This window comes from Corvus kubaryi, unplaced genomic scaffold (assembly GCF_017639235.1).
Source record: "Corvus kubaryi isolate FWS band 111438036 unplaced genomic scaffold, C.kubaryi_AGA036_p1.0 138, whole genome shotgun sequence".
In the NCBI taxonomy this organism is placed as follows: domain Eukaryota; kingdom Metazoa; phylum Chordata; class Aves; order Passeriformes; family Corvidae; genus Corvus; species Corvus kubaryi.
Window position 1 is genome coordinate 547,505 of NW_024580672.1, and position 26,688 is coordinate 574,192.

At 42.4% G+C, this 26,688-nt stretch overlaps 1 long non-coding RNA gene across 3 annotated transcripts in view; it reads right to left on the reverse strand.

Moving 5' to 3' along the window:
• Positions 1–4,986: 4,986 nt before the first annotated feature.
• Positions 4,987–26,688, reverse strand: part of LOC121659910 — a 136,354-nt gene continuing 114,652 nt past the window's right edge. For 2 of the 3 annotated variants that reach the window (XR_006014497.1, XR_006014498.1), the window contains exons 2-6: positions 26,546–26,671; positions 20,791–20,915; positions 19,899–20,132; positions 10,794–10,923; positions 4,987–5,815 (exon numbers count right to left, since the gene is read on the reverse strand). This is a non-coding gene — a long non-coding RNA (uncharacterized LOC121659910). Of the gene's footprint in view, positions 5,816–7,438; positions 9,168–10,793; positions 10,924–19,898; positions 20,133–20,790; positions 20,916–26,545; positions 26,672–26,688 lie in introns of those variants that run through there. The other variant, XR_006014499.1, reaches the window with a different exon arrangement.

The window sequence follows — 26,688 nt, forward strand, 5'->3', positions numbered from 1 at the left end:
GGTTTGGTTTCAGATGTAAAGTAAGCTAAATAGGTGAAAGAGTTCTCTTTAAACTGTCATCATTAATTTAAGCCAAACTTAATTAAAAAAATAAACTGAAACAGCTGGGTGTAGGAAGTGGCTGTCTGACCTCAGTGCTGAGGCTGTTTTCCTTTCTCCTTTTAAACCATTGTTCATCAGCTTCCACTTAAGGCAAACCAGAACCGTCAGACTAACCACAATCAAAACCATAGGGCTTGCTTGCATCTAATATTTCTCTCTGTGTCATGACATCCATTAAAAGAAAGTAAGGAGTATCACTGGAAAATCCCTTTTAGAGATTCACATGGTGCCATGCTGTTACCTGAATGAGAGGACCAGTGAAATTTTAAAGCCTCAAAAGCATCTTCTATTCCAAAAGATCTATGAATGTGCTTACGTGTTTATAACATTTAAAAAACAAGATTTCTACTTCTTATTCTACACAAACTTCTGAATAAAAGCAAAATCACTGCTTTATCCCTGCTTCTTACCCTGGCCATCCTTTGTCAGTCTGAGATAAATAGTCAGATCTTTGGGGTAGGTACTATCTTATGATGTGTGTCTTCAGAGCCTCTCTACTACATTTCTACCTTGTTCATCCATGCAGAAATGCAGTACAAGTACATGCTAATGGCGGAAAGGCAGCCTATTTCAGCTCCGGGTGCAAAACAGAGCACTGCTCCTCTGGAGGGCATACAAAGCATCTAATTTACTTCTTTCCAAATAGTAGGAATATAATAAGCCTGCCCCAAAACCCTTCTAGTCCTAATGTCACTGTGCTAGTCCAGACCAATGGTGGGCTCATTCCTGCACTGCTGTCACAGTGGAGCCCTCTCAGAGGGAAGGACTACTTATGGCTCACCTACTATTGATCTTCTGTTGTGGGATGTCCAACGGAACATCTGTTTCTATTTGAAAATACTAGAGTGTTATTGAGACTCATCAATTCTGCAGTAGGAGGAGATTACTAACATACAGCTCACTCCTTATACATTTCAAATACAGATCAAGTGATAGTTTCTGAGAGAAGTTACTCCACAAGTAATCAATTACCCTTGTGAAGGAAACAAGATCTCTCAGCTTTTTTCTTAGCTGATAGTCATCAGTGCCCTAAAGCACATCCTTTTTACTTTGGTGGGACTTACTAATGTGTCTGAAGTTAATAATACGTTTAAGACCCATATTTCAAGAGTCTGAAAGACTTACATAATGCAAATAATCATCCTCCCTTTGCAGGGCTTGCTTTAGCTTGGAACAGGCATCAGAAAGACATTCAGGAGCAGTTATGTTTTACCACACAGAGAACAGAACTTAAAAAAACCTTTAACACCACACACAAAAACCAGGATGGACTAGTGTATATTTTTGTAGTAGTGAGAAACCTTAAACTCATTCATCATGGTAACAAAATGGTGGTTACATCACAGCTCTTACTACAGCAGGGAACACTGGTGCACACACAGGTGCCATGTACAGACAACAGGTTACAATATTTTTCAGTATCTCAGTAGCATATTGCCATACTTCGGAATTTCTAAAGGCAATTCAAGTCAAATATCCCAATCTGCAAAACTTTTAAGTCACTCTTTTTTTCTGTTAGTTATCATGTCTAGATTTCCAGTACCACTGTAACAAAGTAGGAGTTTCTGGTAGTTTTGTGTGAGTTCTCTATCCCTTTTAAATTAATCTAGTTAATGCATTTTTATCTCAGTGACATTTGTCCTTCCAGCCCACTGCCATGGCTACCTGAGTTGTGTAATGGCTTTGAAAAACCTACTGTCATCTCTGGATCATTTCACACATTTAAAAGCACCATCTATCAATTCACTGTTAAAAAAACACATCAAACTCAAACCCATGGTGGTTCTGTCTGTGGAAAAGAAATGGTGATCTGCCCATCCAACCAGGATTAAAGTTACCTTGTTCCTTTCTCTTCTGGCTAGCTCCTAAAAATCAGCTGTGACCATTGTGGATGCACTCAGAAATGTGCAAACCACAGCAGGAGCTTCTGCTGTAAAGGGCAAAGTGTTCCTCAGTGCTGTGCCTGGCACATCCCACTGTGGGCTGGGGGAACACTTACCTGGTGCAGCTGGGGCACTGCTGAGCAAATCCCAGAGCTTCTGTCCCCTCCGTGGTGGGACTCCAGCCACCTGTAAATGCTGATGTTGCCTGGCCCTTGCTGCAGGGGAGCCCAGGAACCATGAGATGAGTGGCAGGAGCTGCCTTCCCAGGCTCTGCAGCACCTTGTGTAGTTGGAGTGGTGGTAGAAAAAACAACAGAGGGAATTTTCCCTGAAAAGCTTTGAAATCAATATTCCAGTAAATCATCAGATTGTGAGGAATAAACAGGTTGTCCCAGGATGAAGCAATTAATTTGTTTTACTCTTTGACCTGCTAAAATGCAAAAATTGCTGTGGAATTTACTCAGTGTGACACGTTCAAGCAACAGAGCAGTCTCTATTAGTGCTAGTGTTTTTCTAATTACAGCTATAAATAAAAGCTAACCTCCATCCTGATTCAAAATGGATTCCATGGACTTCCAGGTGCATAGGTGACACAATGCAGAGAGATGAATGCAGCAGCATTTGCATTATCATATTGACTTACAACTTGGGGGTTAATTATTGCATTCTTTTGCCAAGTTCTGGGACAGCCATTTTTAGCCATTTCTAAAATGCTAAAAAGAAACTTGACAGCTTCTCATTAGATTAGAATAGACAAGATGCTTGAATCAACAGTGGAATTTTATTAGCGATGCTCAAGTATAAAAACAAGAGCTTTTCATTTTGATATTGTATACTTTATGCTGTATTGATTTGGTTTTATTGATTATAAATAAAAAAAGTGTGTTTCTCCAGTGGTGTAAATTAATTGTTATTGTGCCACAGAAAATGGAAGACTGCACCACAGTAATTAACATTTCCTGGCAAGGAAACTAAGTGAGCTTGCTGCTGAAATGGGCTTTAAAGCATATTTTGACATAGCACAAACACGAGCATATGCCTGTGAGGGGGTGATGTGGCAGGCACGGCAATCGTTCCGGGGACTCGGATCAGAGCAGAAGCCTCGCAGCTACACAGGGTCCTGTGTCCCTGAGCTCAGCTGGGGCAGGAGCAGGCTCCCAGCCCTCCTCCTCCTCCACAGCAGTCCGGGGGCGGCTGTGGGTGGAAGGTGGAGTGCACCCCTCACGTAGCAGCTATTTTGAGGCAACTCACGGGACTGCAGAGGTGCAGCCATGAACCTTTCTGATACCTTCAGCTCTTGGCATCCACGCGTTCTCCTCTATCATATCCAGGATGCCCTCTGTAGGTGTAGCTGGCTTCTGGGCAGTTTGGCACACAGAGAGGCCCTCAGGCCTGTCTGGAACTGCTGGGCACTGTAATGGACTGAGGAGCTTGGTCCTGTCAGACAAGGGAAAATGAAACAACACTTACAGCAGCTATCTCCAGCATCAGCTGAAACAAGGAAACTGAAGAAAAATGCCTCTTCTCCTCCTCCATGAGGCGCCTTTAGAGGACTTGAACAACCGTCAGCACAACGAAGTCAATACAGCTGATTCCTAAAAGATTACAATTTAACTAACAAGGAAAAAAAATAAAAGCACCTTCTCTCTGGGTAATCAGTAAGGAAAGGGAGGTACAGATAGTTGAAGAGATTAATTAGCAGTTGGGAGATGAACACCATTCTGCTAGCTACTGTAACTTAAACCAACTCAATCCCTTCTTTTGAGACCATCTACTTTACTAACTAATTATAAGCTGTGTGCTACAAGACAGGAAGCTCTTCTTAAATAAGTTAAAACACATCCAGTGACAGTGATAAATCCATTAATAAGAAAAAGCTCTCTACACTTTTTGTCACACAATCAAGTTTTCTTCTTTTGCGCTGAGAGAAAATTTTGATCAAGTAAATAATATTTTATCTCAGCAAAATGGCTCCATATCAAAAAATCACCAAAATCCAGGAGCTGGTCTGTATGCACCCTCAGAGAGAATGTAAAAACTGCTGGTGAAGACTAACCCTAAAGCTGGAAGTAGCATGGCATGGAATATTTAAAGGAATATTTAAAGGAAAACCAATATGAATGGAAAATCTCTGCAAGAAGGGAGAGCCCGTTTACCACCCTGACTGCTGTAGTCACTAAGGTCTTCAGACTCAGCTGAGAGAACAGCTAAAGCCCACCCTCCAGCTCAGGAGTCAGCATTCTTTGGCCTCTCAGGCACCTGGTTTATATCTCTTGTCCCAATCTCCAGTGTCAGGGAAGCTTACACTATTATTAACTCCCTGGTTCCTAGTTCTCTGGTGAAGATCCTGTATCTAGGCAAAATCTGAAAGGCATTGTGTAACTAGGCAGAAGATTTCTGTAACTGTGTTTTCATTGGGAGTGACAAAAAAGTGCAAATTGATTGTGCTTTATGTTTTGTTCAGAGGGACATGGGTAACATGGAAAGGTAAATCTGATCTCTCACCTATTTTCCCAAAAGTGTAGCTAAAGCTCAGGTTATTTCTGGATACTCCATCCCACTGCTATCTTTCCCTCTTGTGCAGATCTTCACATCAGGGTCTTGCTGTGGCATGCAAATCAGACTCAAAAGGGTGTCCATATGTTATTTAGCCTTTGGTAATGCCATCCAAGAGGTACCAACCTTCTTGTGAGAGCACCAGCGTGGTCCAACTATCCGGAACAGAATTCAGTTCTGGGGTGCATTAGAGGCTCCTTTGTGAAGTTTCTATGAAACAGGTTTCAATAACTTTGGACAATTGAACTAAATATTGTATCAAAACAAAATTTTCTGTCAAGGTAGTATCTTGCTATCTACTCTTCCTATTGTCCAATTGATTTTTGCCTGTAAAGGGTACTTTTTAGTGTACACATACTCCCAAGTACTTCAGACATCCTGCTTGTTGATTACAGATAGCTCCAAATCAAAGCCTCAGATTTCCAAACCTTGATTGGAAAGACAGATTTAGAAATAAAAGAACAGAAAACTTTATTCCATCAAAGTAATATTTTTATGAGATTAGTTATAATACAAAATTTATTCTTCATGAGTACCATTTTCCATTCTCATGCAATTTTCCAGAAGTCCTGCTACTGGATGAATGACTCAGAAAGCTTTAGACCCAACAAACACAGCCTATAGGAGCAGATGGTAGAAATTAAGGAAGTTGTGCTGTGTTACTTCAGCCGAGAATCTGAAGTTCAAATTTTTGTCTCTGTTTTTCATATAGCTGTATTTGATATCAGGAGCCTAAATCAGAGAAATTACCAGCAGAACTCTTACTGGTGTAAGAGGAAGACTGAGATGGGCAGGACTGCCTCCGAACAGGCTTGGTAGAAGACGTCTGTCACAAAAGTGACAAAAAGTATAAACAAGCACATGGGCAAGATGAGACCTATAAGGCAAGAGCAAAGCCATGGGTGTTTCTAACTCCACTTGGTAGAGCACTGCATGATCAAAACTTGCTTTAAATTTTAGGAAATTATATATTCCAATGGGCTGGAACAAAAAATATCTATACCATTGAGTGGATCGAGACATTATGGTGTTAGTCATGCTGATAAGGTTTTGTTAGCCTTATGGTGATCTGTAGGAGAAAGAATGTTTGCCTGCAGAAGAGATAAGACAGTAAAACTGCTCTGCTCTTGTACTGCTGTGATTCAGCGGTCAGGAGCTGTTTCCACTACTGAGAAGTTCAGGTCCAACAAAAATCCTCTGGCAGTCTCAGCTAGTGACTTCATGATAGCTTCAGACAAAGCCTTTTGCTTGAGATCGGATATGAATTGAAACAATCTGGTAAAGAAAAACATCCAGTCAGTACTCAATAGAAATGCAAATATAAAAGTCTCCCCCCAGCAGATGTATTTTAATGAATGCATAGTTACAGGGTGACTATGTTATCTCATAGTTGTCTTGTATCATTAACTGAGAAGAGTGTTTCAAAAAAAGTGTCCCCACAGAAATCTTATTCATATGTTTTATTATATGTTCCAGCACGGGCACCACTTTAGTTTAATGGTATGTTGGATGATGGTACAAATTTATAGCCAAAGGTTTACATCACAGACAGCTGGAATGAATAACAATAAATTAATTTAAAGTGCTACAGAAGTGCTCCCCATAGTATGCAGTGCTTATGTGCTCAAGACTAATAATTTATAAATGCACGTCTTTTATAATACTGATCTAAAGTCCTGAAAGCAGCTAGTTAAAAAGCAGTCACATGACATAAATTATTTTTATTAATATTTCAAATGCATGATTAGGGTGGGCACCATGGTCATTAGCATTAGATAGCTTTCATTTATGACCAAGTGCAATGAAGCAATAGCCAGACACAGAAACCAGTTAAGCAATGGCAAACAACCATTGGGGGAGTCCTGCGGTCGTTCCTGGTGCTTCTTCCACGTGCTTTTTATAAGCTAGTGGTCATCACAGCTATGGCTGTTTCCCTTCCTTTTGCTGCTCTGCTGTGTTTGTCACACTAGATACTCAGAAGGCCTGAAGAATAAGATGTGCTACTGAGTGCAGTCAGAAGCAGCTGTGCACCTCTGCATGGCTTTCCTTCCATCCCCAAACACTGAACAGCAGCGGTGCAGAAGGCAGTGAGGGGGCCAAAGGGTGCTCTAACCCCTGCCCTCACTACACCAGCAGTGCTAATTTCAACACTGAGTGAATACTGAACTCTCGTACAAACTCTTGCTTGGACGGTGTAGGTTACTTGAAAGTATTTTACTTGCTTTGGGATGACACATTTTTGGTTCTGTGTCAGGGAATAAGAGACAAGTGATGCCTCCAGGCAAACAAGTATTTGCAGTGAAGCATTGTAGAGACAAAGGATCAGGGCAGGCCATAAACTTCCCTTTTGGGGCACTGGACTATTTGTTTTGCTAGCATAACTCAATGTCTTTCTCTAGTCTCCCATGGTGAAAGAGTATATTCACTATTACTAGTGAGGGTAAAAGAGCAACCAGCTCAAATAACTTGGATAATGTTGCATCTTTTTCCCCAGTGCAGCTCTCTGGCATACCTCAGTGCAGGGATGTCACTTGCCTTAATACCAACTTTACTTTCCCCAGGCAAATTTGGCTGCTCCTCACTTTTCTTGGTGAAAATAATTTACTTCTTAAATGCAGAGTTATTAATCTGAGGTTATAGAAGGAGTCTTTCACACTGAAAGAGGGATCATGAATAATTTCTGTGTCTCTTCTTCTGAGCCATTGCCATATATTAGACTACATATTTGAGTCTTGGCAGATTGAAAAAATATGCACCACAATCAACCCCACTCACTTTGGTGGTTCTCTAGCAAAGGAAGTGGAGTGAGACACAAAGTGGCCATCATCATCTGGTCCCTCCCTCCCTCTTTTTAAAGAAAAGAAAACTGTTTGTGCGACACAGAATTCAAGCTTCTAGGTAACAATTCCTGATTAATTTTTTTTAGTATCACAAATCTTTGCAAATTCATACTCTCTCTCCTCTTCCTTTCTGGTTTTCTTTGAAAGTACTTTGTAATGTAACACATTTTTCCAGAGGTCAATGGGGACATATTTGCATTTTGATACACTTTAAATTTTTGCCTCCAGCACGCCACTCAAATGCGCTCTGCTAATCAGAAGCCAGTAATGATCTCCTATATACTTCAAGCGGGTGGCTGGGCATATAAAAGCACCTCAAAATGCAAAATCTGTGAGACAGCAACACAGGGTAAAGACAAATAAATACAAAAAAGGGACAATGCTGGCAAAAGCAGTTTGGGTTTGTAAGCTGAGGGTTCTGCCTGAAATAAGCAGCTAATGTGTTTATGTGCACCACTGGAGTGATAAGGGGATGCGGGGGACTCCTGCCTCAGCCAGCTGCACTGATGGACTGCAGGTTTCTCTGAGCAGATCACTTGTATGTCAATATACCCAGATGAGGCATGAGCATTTCTGAAGGCTTTTTATACCGTCAGTGATACCTCATGTTCTGAACAATCCAAATCCAAGATTAGGCAGGATCTAGAAGAATGAGGCAGCCCTAAAGCATGGGTTTAATCTGTGTGGAGATCTTTTATTTTTAGCAGTAATAATAGGTTTACACTCAAATTTGCCTGCCCAAAGTGAGGGGGTGTGTGAAGCTGTGTGGGAAAGAAAAAACAAACCCCAGAACTCAAGAGATTATTTATTAAAAATACATTTTTTTAAGCATGAGTATCTTTGACAGACAGAGTTGCAAGAAAACCTGAACAGTTTCTCACTAACCACTGCATCAGGAGAAAAACTCCCAATAAGCAGATGTTGCTTAGGCAGCAATCAGCCAGGCTGTGTGTGTGTGTGTGTGCGTGTGTGTGTGTGTGTGTGTGTGGAGGGGGAGAGGGATGGAGAGAGAGCCAGGCAGTCAGGTCTTAAGGCACTGTGCTGAGTGTGTGTGTGGCTGCAAAGGATGGCAAATTTGTGTGAGAAAATCACATATGAGCAAAATCAAGCTGCTCTGCTGGGTATTTTATATGTATTTTTAAAAGAAAGCAGCAAGAAGAAACCAGGGGAGAGAGACTGAAAAGACAAGGCAGGAATGACCAGGCAATTGTGTGTCTGGGCTAACAGCAGCATAAGGCAAGAAATCCAGGCATCAGGGAAATCATTTAAAGCCATATTGATTCGTTTTGGAGGTGAGAAAAAGCAGATGCACTCAGCTACTATGGAATGGCTCTGACAGCAGCTACAGCTGCTTGGTTTTACTTTTTTTTTTTTTTTTTTTTTTGACGAGTTTCATTCACAGAAAGCCGGCACTGTGAACGCAAAGCAGCCTGCACCCCTCACTGCGTCACCCCTTCCCCCAGCAACGGGAGCTGCCATCAAAGCCTGTCCCAGCCAGGTAGCGCCGCCAGGCAGCCAAATGAACCCTCGGGCAACACCAGAATGGAAGAGGGAGAAAGAGGGGGACAGAGGGAGGGTGGAGGATCAATGGCTGACATTCAGCAGCTCTGGCCATTTCCAGCGGGCTGGGAGCGACTGGAGGCAGAGCAGGTTCAGAGCCCATCCATCTCCGCGACAGACAGCAGCTCTTCCCCGGGAACTCTGCCTGGCCCCTGTCCTCAGCAGCACACAAAGCAAGGCTCCAGAGGAGAGAAGGATCCAGTACTGTGTGGTGCTGGTCCTTGCAGCTAGAAAATAGGAGGTGAATTGCACATGACATGGGAAAACAAGCGGGTTTAGTATTCTGTAGGAAATCCTATGCTTTGGGGAAAGAAAGGGTGGGGGTTTCTACATGGAAATACTGTCAGGTGTTGCCTGCACCAATACCAGTAAAGCAAGCACTCTGCCAGGCTGGGCCTTTGCTCCTTACCTTAATTCAGCTGGTCCTTCATCTATTTATCCAAAGATGTAATTATAGAATTCATACAGAGACGCTGTGGCTGAGATCTTTAAAACACTGCTTTTCTGGCAACCAGATACCTGTGAAGATCTGCCCTAGGTGACTTATCCTCAGTCACGGAGTGAACCTGATCCTCAGACAAGGCCTCTGAGTCTTCCCCAGATTCAGATTTTTCTCATGCAATCAACTTATTCACTGTGAGGTGTGGTTTCAGACTACAAAATTCATTCAAACTTCATGCATTTTTACAGCATGCAGTTCAAAAATTTCATTTTCTGTTCAAAAAGAAACCAGACTCCACAACAGGGAGGGTAAGGGATGCTCAGGAAGGTTTCCTTAAGAATAAAAATAGTGCTGTTTTATTTAATCTGAAATGAAATTTGGTATGGTTTTATTCTTTCTGGAAACAAAAATCTAGGTGCTCTTCTGAGTTAAACCCCAGTTGCTCTCATAGCACCTCAGATACTGTCCCATCCTTCCTGTTTTCTACTCCAGGAACCTCAAGTGTAACCAGGTAGGGATGTGTATGCGTGTGCTCACCAGCTTGGTCTTTCACAAACATCTGCTGAGGGGCATCTTATTTGTATGAATTGTGAGTTTGGCATAAAGCAAGTCAGAGAATTTCCATCAGGACAGTTCCTAAAGAAAACAGCTTTCTGTTTTCAGGAGATGAAATAGTTTGTAACAATATAAAACTCCATTTTTCCATAGAAAATAGGTATTCTGGTCAAAATTTAATATTCACTTCACTGAAGGTGCATGAAAAGATAATCAAACATTTTCTTAACTGGCACTAATTCACATTTTTTATTGGCTACACACTGAAGAGTGTAAATCCAGAGTAACTTCCTTGGCCTCATTCAAGTTACTTTGACTTACCCTGTTGCAAATAAATTTGAAATCTCAGTCTGTGTGATTGGTTCTTGCGATGAATATCTTTTTCTTCTAGGTATATACATACAGACAAAAAATGTAACAAAAAACCCAGTGCAATTCAAACCAAGAGGCTTAATGGATTCTGAGTCAGGACTGTTATGAAGAGTTCCAACTCCTTGTGGATTTGGTTTCAGTACCACTGGCTAGAACATGCCAAAACGTGTACATTTATAATTAAAAGTAAAAACATACAGCCAAGTATTTAAAATAATTTACAACTATATTTTTATCAGCTATAATTTGAAAATGATCAGTGTTACACAGAACACTGGCTCATTTTTAAAGCTTAGGTACATCTTCCACTAAATTAAACTTACCCTAAAACATCTTTAGATCTGATGACTGAGTAGTTTAACAGCATCTTAACAATACTGAAGCATCTTTGTAAGTCTTTAGATTTATTTGTAGACCAATACATTTTCTTTTTCACTTGCTAAAAAAATTAATCCTTTGCTTTAGATAAAGAAACAAAAATTACCACAAGATAGGGTGAGTGTCTTGTCTTCAGAAAACCTCAGACCGTTCCCACGGGAGCCAAACGCAGTGTACAAAGTCTTTGTGTTACTGGAAGTACTTCAGGATCTGGATTATGAGTCAATGGTAATTCCCTGCATGGATTCAAGTAGAGAAGTTACTTATTAATATGCAATGCTACTTTTTGTTTCTATTTCAGCGGGTTTGCAGCAGGCCAGATCACTTCATCTAAAAGTATCAATTAAAATGATCACGAGTGCTGCACTGCTTTAGCGTGACAGGTATCACCTTGAGCAGGATCTCTTGTAATTGGCTTTTAATGCTTTTCCAAAGGGGTGCCACTTTTCTACATCTGATAAATGACTAAGTTGGGGTAATTCTGTTTTCCAAGGCAAATAAATAAAGTGAAGAAAACAGGATGAGGGCAAATTTATCCTTAGTGTAAACTCACTGACTTCAGAAACTCACTAGAAATACTTGCAGATTGGGGTTTCTTATGCAAAACCTGATGTGAATTGTGCCTAATAAGAAAGTACCTTAAATCATGCCTTGGGCAAAATAGCTCAGTTAATCCCAAAATGTTGTTGCAAGAAAATTCCTTCCTTTCCACAGTTTTCTAGGGGAGTTATAAGGCATGTTACACAGCCAAGCTTTTCCAAGGAATTAAAATAATTTCTTTTCTTGATTCAGATCAGCCTACTATTTTTGTGAAGCATTTTTTGGTTAATTTTCATCTCTTTCACCCTCCCAGCCAAAAACCAAATAGATTTACAAGGTTACTTACTGCAAAACTTCACAGCTTTTTCAGTCAGCTCTTGCATATATTAAAGAAAATGCCAATTCTGCTTCCTTGTCTGTAAGCCCCTAAAATAATCTGGGCTCCCTTTTATTTCTGCTTGTATGAAGTCAGGAAACATTTTCCTAGAGTTACATGAGCACTAAGTAACACAACTTGCCCAGAAAGAATTTTTTAAAAATTTCAATATATAATAAAACCAAAATAAAATGAAGTGAAAATGGCCAGTGTAATGAAACGTTGGCACTCAGTCAGAAGTTAGGTGCTGAGTTTTACTTTCACTTTCCTGCCCTACCCTTTCTAAAATACTGAGAGAAAATAAACACTGAGATGACAATATTGAAATAAACCCCAAAACATTTCAGAAAAATCTTTGCAATGATTTTTCCCCCCGTAATTGGCATATAAACTGGTAAATGTTTTTGACAAAATAGTGTTTACAGGAAAAACGATTCTGTCAAATAATTTTCAGCCAGCTTTCCAAAGCAACCCTGCTGTAAAAAAAAAAAAAAAAAAAAAAATCATCCCAATGTGTCTGTGTGGTGTGACCATGCCCATTTTGTGACTAATCCCTGAGTCCAATAGTCTCAGATTTGCCCCAGTGCTGAGTGATTGCTTTCTTTCCTACCGATTGCTTCATTTCTGGAGATGGCAGCTTTCACATGAACAGAGCATCCTGCTCCCTATTCCCTGCACAGCACTTCCACATGCAAAACAGCAGCGACAAAAGTCCACTCTGCTTTGCTGGTGATGAGCTGTGCATCAGACCCGCTTGCAGTGCTGGCAGTCTGCAATATTGCTGAGTAGGGGCAGCAGGAGCTGGATCTTAATGATTTGCCCCCTCCCGATCATTTGGGTTCATTGATTTCTCTAATTAAATATGCATTCCACTTCACCATTATTCCCAATGATCGCATTTAATCTCAACGACAGGGCCAGGGATGAGAGCCTTTCTTACAAACTGCTTTTGCAAGCCCTGCTGTTCTGTAGGAGCTCTTGGATTCCTCCAGGTATTTGTCCAGTGCTGTTGGGCTCCATCCTCCTTTCCTCAACGAACTGTTTTCCCCCACGTATTCAAGCCTCTCTTCCTTTCAACTGAGCCTTCCAGCGTCGCTTTAGAGGGCTGGAGCTGCAGTTCTGTCTGACAGTCGTGTATGTAAAGCTGATTTATTTGGCTGCTGTGGCACTGCGCCAGGGAAGAGGCCGTCTGAATGGTGAAGCTGTTAGGAAACTAATTGCATGATGGACTGCAGTTACAGGAGAGTCTTCACTGTCTGCTTCATCTAATCACATTTGCTACGAAGGATTTTTCTTGTTTGCCCCTTTTCCATTGTTTGAATTGGAAGAATACCAGGTTTACACCAGGGATGGGCTTGGCTGATTGGTTCCCAAGCCTGTATCACTACCTTGTCAGTCCCTTCATTTGCTAAAGAGACTCAAATACTGTCACTGCTGTGAGTGTTCCCTTGCTTTCACCTCTCAGACTGGGAGGCTTTGAACTTGCCAAGTAAGCACTCTGTTCAGCACTCTGTGTTGTTCAGCACTCTGTGTTTGTTCTTCTTGTGTGGATGAAGTCAATAATCTCTAAATGAAGGGCAAGAGCTGTTTGGGTTAGCAATTTCATCATCTTCAACACAGAAAACGGACAGCCTTGCAATAGAGGTGGGTTAACAAGAAAGGAATTTCCCTCTGCCTCGCTTTCAAATGTCTTTCTGAACGCTGAGTCTGAACTGAAACCTTGGGCTGCAAAATACTGGCCCATGGAAAGAACAAAATCTTGGAAGAACTCTGTGTCACCAGATCACCTTTATTTGGGCCATGCTCCATTTCTTTGCAAGCAAACATGCCTCATTAGTCATTTACCTGACAGAAAAGCAGCCATACTGCTGCTTGTCTCTACTGTTTCTACCCAGGGAAGGAGCGTTGGTAAATGGTAGACCTAATGATAAGCTAAGTGACTTCCATCCTCAAATCACAGCTCCCTTGGGGCCAGCGCCAACCACTCTTCCCCAGTAGCAGCAGATAGATTGTCACTCTGCTTGCATGGCAGCACTGATGCTGTTTGCATGCTCTTGGTGATCACATTTTTCATTTGAGAGGTTTATGTTCATCTTCCTGATAGGTACCAGGTTCAAGTCAATATTGACTCATTCCAAACTAGTGCGAAGTGAAAACTCCGAGTTTTTCCTGATTCCACCACAAAACTTTCTCCACAGCCACCGCCTGCCTCCTGGGAGATGTGAGCTGAAACTTGAGCTCAGACCGCATGCTGGCACAGGGGAATGGCTGCAAATGGCTTTATGGATATTTTGCAGGCCCCTGATAAGAAATAGTTTTAGAACCCAGTCTTATTTAAGCCACTTTTGGGTAACCTTTGGCTGTTACAAGTATGTTTCAAATTGGACATGTATCACTCAGCTTTTCAATTTCAGCTGGTGTTACTCTACCCTTCTCTTTGCATAAAACAGAATTGCGCTGTTGGTCGTTTTTTTCTGAGGTCAAGGGAAAGTCTCCCATCAACTTCACTGAGCAGTGAACCAGACCTGCTAAATTTCAATTGTCAGGGCAATTTCCTCCCCTCCTTCATGGTCTCAAAGAGCCAAGGCATATTGGAAGGTGTGTACTTGCAGCAGTCTACCTGAGCTGTAGGAGGTGCTCCCTCTCAAAAGCCAAGAGCTTCAGATGGGAGCCTGCACCCAGTGGTAACAGCCAGCAAGCAAAAGGAAATGACAGCTGGAGCTCAATGCAAAAAGTCAGTCTGACAGCTTTGCTACATCCTCCCAAAGAACTCAGAGTGAAACTGTTGTGAGCTGAAATCTTATTTACAACCCCTGGTGTTCCTTCTGCAAGGACAGAATAATTTTTAAAGCAAGATTGGCTACAGCTTTCTCCATCTCCTAAGGTAGCCACTAGTAAGAGCTCTGCAACTTAAGCAATCTCAGGATGTTGCAAATTTCTATCTAGCTCCCTCATTCATGAACTTCAGCCCAAACTTGAGAAAGTTCAGCCAATACATCATCTTAGATCTCCCCCATACACTTCCTTGCATAGGAAGCTGCAAACCTTGCCAAGCCCCAGGCAGTCACCCTTCCTTTACATAGCTGCACTTCTCAGCAATAAGGGGCAGGATGACTCGGACAACAGAAACATTCACAAAACAAGACACCATTGCAGAAGTTTTCAGAACTTGGACTTTTGAGTAGGAAAGGTTTGGAGAGCTACAGTTTCTTGGGAAAGTGGAAAAAGGAAATAATTAAAACAGGATGATGAGTAGAGGCTTACTTTGATAGACCCAATCATAAATTTTAGCGAAGAAGCAGAGTCTGGTTGTCCTTGTGATATTGCACATCAATAAACAAGGACTGCTCTGTTATATTCTGTACAAATTAGACCTTATAAATCTCTCCCTGCCCTAACCATGCATGTTTCAACTCAAAGAGAGACTGCAGATTTGATAAGCAGGAAAACTACAAGAAAAAGCTAAATCAGGGAGAAACATACATGCTGCCTGGTCAGATGATGGTAATAGTAGATGGAGGCTTTGTGGAGCCTGAGGACATTCAGAGCATTGTAGAAACACTGCAGAAAAGAGCCAGTGGCCGTGCCACTGCACTGGTGGCAGCTTTGAAGAGATCAGATCAATGTAGAAGATTTCTTGTGCACAGTGACTACCAACAGTACAAAATGCATAGATGTACAGAAACCCATTTTCTATCAGTGGTTTTTTTGTGCATCCCCCTCTAAGCCCTCGCATAGTTTGAGCTGCACATCCTCCTCACATACCACACTCCCCCAAAAGATTAGCAGTGCTTATCTTGTGTGTGCCTGGGGAGCATGTGCCAGCGCACCTGGGCAGGGAGTTCTGGGCCAGCCCCAGTCATTTTTCTGGGTCCTCCTTAAAAGCAATTAGCAGCTTCCCCCTTTAACTTCAGAGGGCAAACTCAATCATAGAATAACTTTCCTGCAGCCGGTACAATTAGCAGGAATGCGTTTGACCCCAGCTTCACCTTTTCTGAAATGCAGTTCCTGGTACAAAGTGTTGCAGTGCTCTTGAGAGTGACATGTTATGAGTAACTGGATGTCAGGATCCTTGTATGAAAACAAACAAATCCCCAAATAACTGGAAAGTCCTGAGCCAGAAATGGGCATAATAAAGGTAGAAATAATTCCTATCTTCACTTGTTACTTCTCCTTCCTCTTAATACCAAACCAGTGCAGTGCATCACAGCCCTCACCCCAAACATGTTCTGATACATACTGTGTCTTAGAAAAGCACAGCCAAAATTTGGGGTTTGACAGCTGCTGCTATGTGGAAATGTAAGTATCTGCTTTCACAGAGACAATGTCTGAAACACTTCTGGGTGCCATGAGGAAAGCGGAAACCTTTTGTTTCATACATATTTTTCTTATGCATCTTGATATTTCAATTAATTTTTCTAAGGAAACAACAATAACAACAATCTCCCTAGGCTTGTGCTGCTTCTCTATTAATATGTAGAAAAGAACCATCTATCTTAGAGCTATGAGGCTGGGATTTCTAAGTCAGGAGGAAAGTCCTGGACACCCAACAGACCAGCAGTGCTGGCATGTGGTACCCAGTCTCATCTGTGGTATACTCTGGGAATATTCTTATTTCGTGAGAAATACCACACACACCACCCCGTCCTTTCCATGATGTATGTCCAATGACCTCTCTTTTCCATGTCATACATGGTCTAATCTTTTTCCCTGAGCATTATTTGCACAGTAATCCTTTTCCTTCTATGACACAAACACAAAATTCCCTTTCCTCCACTGTCACTTGTAGAACAATCCCTTACTTCTAGTGGCATGCAGGCAGAAACCTGTTATCTTTGTGCCAAACACAAAATGATCATCCCTAGCTTGCCTCCAGTGTTTGACAATGCAGCCCTTATGTCAATTCTATGAAGAACACACCACAGTCCTTTCATTCCCAATTTATCCAAACACAACCTTCACCTGACCGGTGAGCAGTATGAAATACAATAGTGGAAAATGCAAGGTATACAGCCCAATTTTTAAAATCTCCTTTAGAAAACTTCAACTTTTTCAAATGTTTGAAGAGAGAGACAAAAACAGGTATATGGATATTCTAGTATGTTTGCCATTACTTTTTTTTCCTTTTGCTCCCCTCTTTTTCAATGACATGATGAAAAATCGTCACGGGGAGGGGAACAGGAGGAAGATAGAAATTTGGATGTGACTCAGAGCTTGAACCCAAACCTAGCCTTTTAAATTTCTCTGGCTTGGGTATCTTACATGTGAAGGATTTAAATTTGTTTTTAAGTTAAAAAATGTTTTGGCTTAACACACACACTCCCACCCCACTTGCATCAGACCAGTTACCACAGCAAATCAGAGTGAGAAGGTAAGAGAGCAGTGACCAGGACTGCCAGTGTCATCAGCTGAACACGTAATTTAGCCTGCTTTACTCTGAGCCCTATCCAAACTCAAACAGATACCTGTTTAACCAGGGCTTAACAGGAAAGCCTTATCTCTAACTCATCCCCTGAGAAGCTGCAGCAAGACAGGAATCTGGTGGGGGGTGGGAATCAGCCCCCTAATTTGATATCCCCTGTACACAGCAGCACTGCATTTAGTGATGATTTGGGCTTAAAGTGATCCTGTTTATTTCTTTGGGATGCCTATTTCCACCCTGCTGCACAGCATGCTTTCAAAACAGGGCTCAGTTAAATAAATATTGATTGTGACCTTTTGCAGAAACCCCAGTTTAGACCCACTGATTCTAAATGGGTTTTGCCTGCTCTTGGAGTGACATATGTGTGCCAGGGTTGGTTTGGCACTGCACCTTTGGTTACTGCACACAACTTCCTTGTAACAGGACTGACCAATACCTCAAGGTGCTCCTGTGTTTGTGACTTGCTATCCCATGTAGCTGCTGCATTTGAGGCATGAGATTTTGTGTGTTTGCTCCCAGAGCAGTCGCAGTCGGTGCCTTTAGCTCCTGACTGGTACAGCCACAAGGGCTGCTGAATGAAATTCAGGGTGGAAAACCACCACTGCATTTCCTGAACAAAGATAATAATTATGGTAATTGTATCACTTTAGCACATTTCTCACTTGTGTTTTTGAATAAATGGTGTGAGCCAACGAGAACAGCAGCTTCTTCCCTTCAGATTAAGTTGTGCTTTGAATAGCAGCATAGATAGGACAAGACTTTTCGTTTGCTATGTTTTCTTCTGCATCTTTTCAATGGTGCATTACACAGTCGCCACAATTCTTCACCTCTACTGTCACTTTTATGGCAGTGTTTTCCTTTTCCTCCTCTTCAGTCATGGGCATGCTAATCTTTTGTGTCACAAGCAGCACAACCCCTCCTTTATATGGGCCTCCTCCTGCCAGTGCACAGTTCTGAATTACACAGTTAAAAGAAAAAATCATTTCACCTACAAAATGTAAAACAATGTAATTTTTACCATTGCTATTTTTATTTCCATTACCACTAAATCCTGTCTGGATTGAATAATTAAGCAGCTATTTGTGTCATGGGTTTCAATGCTGAATGTAACCCATTAACCCTGCAGGAGCAAGGTCCTTGAATTCTGAATAATTCTGCGACTAAGCTGTGATGAATCAGGACTGAGATAAGAGCCATGCATCTTTAAAAAAATCTGGAGCATGTTCTTGGCATTCGAGGTTTTTTCTGTGTTGCAAGCAGTTTCTGCTCTTCCTTTTCTTTTTGTCTTCCCTCATTCAACTGACTGTCATGAGAAATGCAGAAAACCTCTACTTAGAAAAAGTGTTTGTTATAGTTCATTCTATTATTTTATTTTTTCCCCTCTGAAATATTTGTATGTAAAGAGCACCTTACCATTCTTTGAGGCTCATCTGTTTGTATTGCTTATTCTGTGCTTGAAATTGTCATAAATCTCACTCTGGTCTCATTTTCCCCCTCAGATAGACCCTTATTAGCTGTAACTAGTCTTGGACATGCTGATACAGCATGGTTGGGTGAGCACAATCAGTAGCAATATTCCTGGCACCAGTATGAGTGTGCTGGCCTGTCTTAACCTAGCAAGCTGTGGGGCTAAGCTGGTCTGTAAACTAAAGGTGGGCAGTTCTCTCCTAATACATCAGCTGCTGCTGGAAGAAAGGGAATGAATGTTTTCTACATAACACAGTCCATTTTAAGATCTCTTCCATAACAGGTATCTGGGAGGCAGAATGACAGCTCCACCCATAGATGCACAGTTCTGCAAAATAAATAAAAAAAAAAGTACCTCTGGGTGTACACTACACCCTCCCCAGATAAAATTCGTAGTATCACAGCATGGTTGGAAGAGATCCACAAGGATCATCAAAGTCCATTTCCTGGCCTTGGACAGCATCACCCCCAAGAGTCACACCCTGTGCCTGAGAGCATTGTCCAAACACTGCTTGAACTCTGCCAGGCTGGTGCTGTGACCACTTCCCTGGGGAGCTGTCCCAGTGCCCAACCACCCTCTGGGTGAAGAACCTTTCCTGGTATCCAACATAAACCTCCCTGGCTCAGCTTCAGGCCATTTCCTTGGGTCCTGTCAGCAGAGATCAGTGCCTGTCCCTCCTCTTCCCCTCACGAGGAAGCTGTAACTGCAACGGGGTCTCCCCTCAGTCTCCTCCAGGCTGAACAGACCAAGTGACCTCAGCCGCTCCTCATTTGGCTTCCCCTCAAGGCTCTTCACCATCCTCGTTGCCCTCCTTTGTACTCTCTCTAACAGCTCAGTGTCTCCTCCTATGCTGTGGCACCCCAAGATGCCCCCAGCACTCGAGGTGAGGCTGTCCCAGTGCAGAGCAGAGCAGGACAATCCCTCCCTTGCCGGGCTGGCGATGCTGGGCCTGATGCCCCCAGGACACGCTTGGCCCTCCTGGCTGCCAGGGCACTGCTGACTCATATCCAACTTGCCATCGACCAGGACCCCCAGGTATCTTTCCTCAGGGCTTCTCTCCAGCCTCTCATTCCCCAGTCTATACACACACTCAGGGCTGCCCTGTCCCAGGTACAGAATCCCCTTGTCTTTAATCTGGTCTGCTGCATAAAAGCAGCGATACAACTATTTTGCCCCCTATTTTTTCTGTCGGCCCCAATCACTTCTAACTGGACTGTCCCTGTCTGAGAGATGACCAGCTCTGATTTAAAGACTCTGACTGATGGAGAACTTTCCCACATTTGTGATCAATTACAAAGTTTAGGTAATTAACTGCTTGCTGTTCTCATGGCTACAAAGCACTTATCAGCCACATGCATTGGCATAAACCTCATGTGTAGTCAGCTATGTGAAAAGGGCTTCTTACCTGAGTAAGGGTGGTGAGAGCAAGCCCTGCCCTGGGCCTGTTGATTCAGGAAATGCAGACTGTCAGATTCCAAGGAAGGTCTCAGCCTGGGATCGCTGCTGGTCAGGATTGACACCACCACTGCATCTGGTGCTCTGCAATGTTGGAAACTTTTGTTCTTCCTGATTCAGTTCCCCTTTCTCTGCTTGAGACCACAAACTACTTCTCAGATTTAAAACTGCTTACCTACTCTGGCTGGGGAGAAGATGAAAAGAAATAAATAAAAAAGAAGAATGCATTAGGTGTAACATCCCCTTCTTTCAATGCTAGCCATGTCACAAGGCAGACTACCAGACAAAGGGCTAAATCCTGAACTTCAAGTATAATCTTTCTGTACTCTAAGAAAACATGTACAACCTGAGAAAAGTAGGAACAGCATTAAAAGAATGTTATGAGAATGTTCATGAGTATATTCAGATATCTCAAAATATATCCTCAATCCAAATACCAGATTGAACAAACAAAACTAGATATAATCCATTAACATTAGTAATGCTGTGTAAGCTGGGAGAAATCACCATCATTTAATGATTGGTTGTGAGACATATTCCAGAATATAGTACATTAGTAGTGAGCTTTGTTTTTATCACAAGAACATAATAACTGCTAGGAACAAAATACCAAAGAGGGGCAAAGCACAAAAATGAAACCACTGCTTTTCGGGTAATAAAGATTCTTAAGTTTTCTTACAGTAAGTTAACACTTTGCAGAACAGCATAGAACCAGAGTCTGATGATGGATGCAGGATTGAGGGCTGACTAAGGAAATGTATGAGCATTTGCAGGAGAAGGACCTTTGTTTCTTAAAGAAAATTTGGCACTATAGTAATACAGAGATTAGCTGCCTACAATACCTGACATGAAATAGATGAGCATGCTAGTGAAATCTGGTAGTGAAATTTAGACATCTTTGCAATATCCAGAAGTATCCTTTTCCCTTTGTCTTCCTCTCTCTTCTTCATTATCTCATTTTCCCTCCCTGAGGAAGAAACAATAATTTAATTCTGTTTAATATACAGAAAGTCTCCTACAATTGAGATGGTTAGCTTACAATGAAATACGTTATGAGCCACGGCTTTGGCTTAACTGAATGGCTTCTGTGCAGCTTTAGCTTTGCCTTATGACTCTCTAAGAACATAAGGCCTCAGCATATAGGCAGGACCTGTAGCCAGTGCTGGAGATTGAAGGGGCCTCCTGAAGTAAGACACTGACCTGTGAAAGACCTATTGTCTTGGGAAAACTGCACCGGTTTTCTTCTAGAAGCCTAGAAGAAAATATAACCACAGCAGAAACCAGCTTGCACATCTGTGAGCTGCCTCCAGCTCCTCATAAACAAGAGCTGTAAACTCATTGCCAAAGAGTGAAAGAGCCCCAAGAGAGACCTGTTGTTTTACTTGTGCAAGAAACCTCATTCCCACTTTCTCCACAGAAATAGCAGGAGTAGAGAGGTTCTGATGCGAACAAGCCCTGTCCCAGGCATCCCAGCCCATCCACTTGCTAGGGAGGCTTTCAGTGGACTTCAGCCACTCATGGTGGCTGAAAAACTGAATCAAGACACTACAGAAATACAGTGCTGGTATGCCCAACCCAGGGTGCTAAGGGTCAATGGCTGAGATGACCAAACTTCATGTACCTGTACTTGGCCTACAGGCTGGGTCACTTTCAGTGGCCTGTGTGCTTGGGGTGAGCCCCTGCTGTCTTTTGCCATGTTAGGAACCAGCTCATTCCCTGAAGCTAGGGAGGCATGTGCTGCTGGTCGAAAAGGACCTTGCCTCAGCCTTGGGCCATGAAGACAGGTGTCACGCTGCCACCTCTGCTGCTGCCATTGCCATCATGCCCAAGGATGTGGTGCCAGGGCACGTTTCACTGAGCGGGGATGTTGCTGACGCTACTCCGGATGGACGGGCAGTGAGCTGTGCCTTCCCATACAGAAATGCCACATATTTCTGAAGGGTTGGAGACTGCTAATGAGATCCCTGGTGTACACGACCTGCCACAGTGACAGGTTCTTATCTAGCCAGTAGACGTGTGTTTCTCAAGGAGAAAGTTACAGTCTGGGGAGGCACTCTGGGGGCTCAGTGTGTACAGGAAGCAGCAAACAGAAGGCGGCTGTGGTGTTGGAGAGAACGTGGCACAGTTGCATGAGTCAGTCTGGTATCAGAGTATTAGAGAACAAATTGCACTACCCCCACCTTAAGGACTGCAGATAATGCACAGCAATGAAGTTTCATCTGTGCTCAAGTACGTATTTTTTATGCAGCTAAAGCTATGTTGCAGATGTTCTTCACTAGAATAGGTTTTGCCTTTGCTAATCCTGTGTTAATCTGCTGGTAGAGCTATAGCTGCGTGATTACCACTGGGCTCCTTGCAGAGAGGAGCCCCTGGTCACTGAGGGCACGGTTCCTCCGCCTCTCCCTCGGCAGAGCTGCAGCTGGGGTTCAGGTTTGCTGTGCCGGGGAGCACCCCCTTCCTGTTCCCAGTGCGGTGCTCTGCCAGGAGAGGGAGCTAGGACTCTGGGATTCAGGGGCCTTTGATGTTTTCTGTTCACAAACCATGAAGGTGTTACAGCTGTCCAACACTAATGTAGGCTTTGCTCTGTGGCTGGGTGCATATTCAGGGGCTCATGATTTTCTGTGGAGGCCACCTACTGCAGAGGAGTTTGGTTCCTGCCAGAACTCGGAGGACTCTGCTGACCTGAACTGTGTTTTGAGGCTCTCAGTCCCTTTTTCTGACTGCTTCATCAGGTGAACTCCAATGGGAGTTTGGACTGGGTGAAAACAGTGAAGTGAAACCTATGGATTCTGGAATCATGCAGTAGGTTCAAAGCCACTGCTGGAGTTGAGAAGGCAACCAATGGGTGCATAGCAAGGCAAGCAACAGCTGGGAGGAGGGAAAATTTTTGGTTAAGGCTACCATGTGGTAAACAGATGTTGGACAACATTTCTTTTAACATAGAAACACATCAGCCTTCTTCCCCCTGCAGTATATGTGTTTCATTTTGAACAAGTAACTGGCAGCTGGAGAAAGTTATTAGAAAATGCTCCGTCTATATTCCAGCATTTGCAACAGCAGCAAAATTACCTATTTCCTATTCTGCCCAAGCTTTCTGTCTCCTTTTTGGAGATATTGTTGGCATCAAGTCAAGTTTTGCTTAAGTTATGTATCAGAAAGAGAATAAGTGGAGCTCCGACCTTATTTAAAGAGTAGAAAAGGGAATTTAAACAAAGCTGACACAACTATTATCTAGGTTCTGAATGTGGTTGGGCCTGCTGGTAAGAAAACAGGAAATAAGTGAGAAAACAACTCTTAAAAATGTGAAAACCAGCCAATTTTACAGGGCTCCACTCTGTGTTCAAAAGTCTGTAAGTACTGATAAAAGAGCACATGTGATGTGGAAGTGCTGTGTAATTATCACTGGCCCTTTCAGTCTTATTATTGTTTCAGTTTTCTCCAAGTGATGAAGTCTGGCAAGGGAAGGAGAATAACCCCATTTCTGCTTTGACTAATGAATTGTGGTCACTGACCAATCTGCCCTCTTTGCCCTCAAGTGGATAGTGAGTTGTGGTTTCCTGATGTTTCCTACCTGATTTGAAAGTAAGAACAGAGTAATTTGTTTGTGACAATTTCAGCGGCTAAAAGAAGAGCTTCTCAGACATAGCTGGGCTCTGTTAGCCAGGAAGGGGCCAAGCTAGAGAAAACATTGTTGAATAAAGCACGGTGTGAGCAGACACTGGAAACAGTAAATAGTAAGGGAGGCTCCTTCCTAAGAAATGCATTTTATTGTCTCTGTATGAGTCAGACAAATCCTTTGATCTGTTGCCCTCAATGCACATTACCCCGTGGTCCAAGGGGTTGGCTTTGGCTGCTGGTGGCTGGGAGGCACCAGGAGGCACTGCAGAGCACTGGAAAAGAATCTGCTCCCAGAAGTGTGGCCAGTGGCCATCAGGGTGCAGGAGGTGTCGGTAGCCAGGCTCCCAAGTTTATGGCTCTTAGCATTTCTACCTTCACAAAGGGCTCTGACTGATAAGAATGAATGGTGTGGAGTTGTGCATGCAAGAGCTGTGGTTGTGACTTCCTATCTCTGTACCAGCCAACAAGTTATTATAAAAATAAATACCTCAGTGGCAGCAGCAACATCCCCAAGGGCCTATTTACTTCCGCTGGCATGAACTAATTCCTGCAGAGGAGCTCAAGCCAAATCCTGCAGAGACCAGTGGGAATCTCTCCAGGCTCTTGCAAAGGCAGTTTGCACACTGGAGAAAATGTTGGTGCTTGGTCATATTTATTGCCATGTCAGTTAAAACATGTTGTCAGTTAACACCTTCCCTAACACAACATATATTTTCTAAATCTGAAGGAAAGAGCTTTTTTACCTCCTTTTATTCTTCAAGTAGTTATTCTGATTTATTTCTGAAATTGCACAACACACTAAATGCTGGTTCATGAAGTGGCCAGGGATCAATTATTACCTTTTCATGTGCAAACTGATCTTAAGGCATCTATCAATCTCTTATAGTCCTATCTGCAGAAGATATGTTCAATTTCAGAAAACTGAAAACATACAAGGGAAGTTAAGGCAGGGTGACATTTGCTTTCCGTGGCTTGCTCTCTAGATGTTTGATGGGTGACTTTATTATCCATAGGAACAATGAACAAGCCAATACACCCTTTTCAAGGTTTACAGGTACCTTAATGTAACTTGCTCATTTAATTTGGATCTATATACCTCATGAGAAGGGCAGAAGATTTTCACTTTCAAGGCCTTATTTAGCCATAAAATGTGTATCCTGTTAGCTAAGAGCAGATCTATGAATTTCATTTCATTTGGTGACAGGAGAAATAGCGATAGATGTATCACCCTCTCAGTAACTGGTATTAAAAGGTGCATGTTTCATGAAGGAACAGTGTATTCCATGCCATAACATCTTTCATGAAATAAAATTCAGGGCATTTGTAGTATAAGTATATGAAAAATATCAGTTCGCTCTTATTTTAAGAGTGTGGGGAAAATAAAAGCCCCTTTTGTGGCTGGAGCTGGTCACCTGAAAAATTAGGATGGATTTTGCTGGCTCCAACAAAATCAGTAGGAGATTTTCTATGGCCTCAATGGGGCCAAAAATTCTCCTAGATTTCATACTATTATAGATATTGTACAATTTAGCCACCAAGGTCATTAAAATGCTATAATCCCTCGTGTGATACATGATGGGGTAAAAGCACTTACAAAGGTATTGCTTTCTAAACTGGTGTAATTATGGTAGTAATTCCCAAAGAAGCATTTCAAATGCATTTCCAGTTCCAGTTTCTCAATTTTTTGAGTGTTCATTACAGTAGTGATATGCTTGTGTCTAAATCTTGTTGATGTCCTTCCAGAGGGCACTAAAAACCCTAAAGTAAGTAAAGAAAAATTTAGTTGGTGATTCTGACTGGCTGCTGAATTGCTGCATTTTGAGCCCTGTCCCTCAGGTTATATTCTATAATGTTTGCTCTTATACTGCACAGACTACTCACTCTTTGTTTATATCCATTCACTTACAGTTTGTCTAACTTAAAGAGAATTAGGGAAAAAAAAAGGAAAATTTAAAGTTCTCCCCACACCAAACATGGATGGTATGGGGCTAACAAGCCTGAGACAGCTGTCAACACTGAGCTGTATTTTCAGCCCCTGGGAGGTTCACAGCTGGGGCAAAGCTGCCCTGTGGGGCAGTGGGGGCTGCTGTCAGTCGGGCTCTGGTGACAGTGCATGGGGCTCGGGCACCAAACCTCAGAGCAGAGGGTCTACCCTTCCTGGCAGTGCAGAAAACAGGAAGCTTCTCAAGGTACCAAAGAAACATTGAGTTGTGAGCCCCCTTTTGTGGTTTTAAGAAAGGAATGGACATACAGGTCTCTGAATTATGGCAAAGGAAGATTAAAACTGAGATAAACACAAGTCTTGCAAAGGGTGAGGAAAGGGCCTGACTGTTTCCTGATGGTGATCCTCTCAACAGTGACAAATATCAGCTAGAGGTAAATAAAATTAAATGTTGTCTTTATGAGAAATGAGAAACCTGATCTTAGGGCCCACTTAATTTTAACCTTGCAGTTGTACCACATTCCTCAATGGCTGGGGATGGGGCACAGAGGTGCTGGAGGCTCTGGTATTTTGTTTTCCCCAGGGCTTGAAATTAGCCTCATGTGCTCTGTACATGGGTGATACATGAATTTCCATCTGCTCTGAAGACGTGGATTTCTCTTTGCTCCATAAAGCCACCTCCTTTCCTCCTAAACTAAGCTCTCAGATGTTATTTGAACAAAGAAGTGCTGTTCTTTACAAAGAAAGCCAGGAATAAGCCCAGGGTGCTTATTCTTTTCCTTTGAGTGCGTCAGTCCTTTGACTAATGCTGACAGGATTTCTGTTCCTGTAGAGTTGCTAGCTTCTTCATAGGTGCTACCACATAAATACCTCAGTTTGGAAGATGATTTCTTACAACTGCCTGGCAAATTGCAGTGACGCTGTCAACTCATTCCCCATATGCTTTTATCAGACAGATACCAGACTAAACACTAAATGAACAATACCTACTTTGATCAGATACAAGATTAAATATCAAATGAACAATACTTACTCACCTAGATTTGAAATGGTCACTGGGTTCACTGTGGTTTTACATCTCCTCATTAGCCCCTGAAGGTATCCAGTCACTAACAGAAAACATTGCAACAAGGAGCTTTGTGTCTTCTAAGGTAGAAGGAAACCTGCAAGTAATAACATT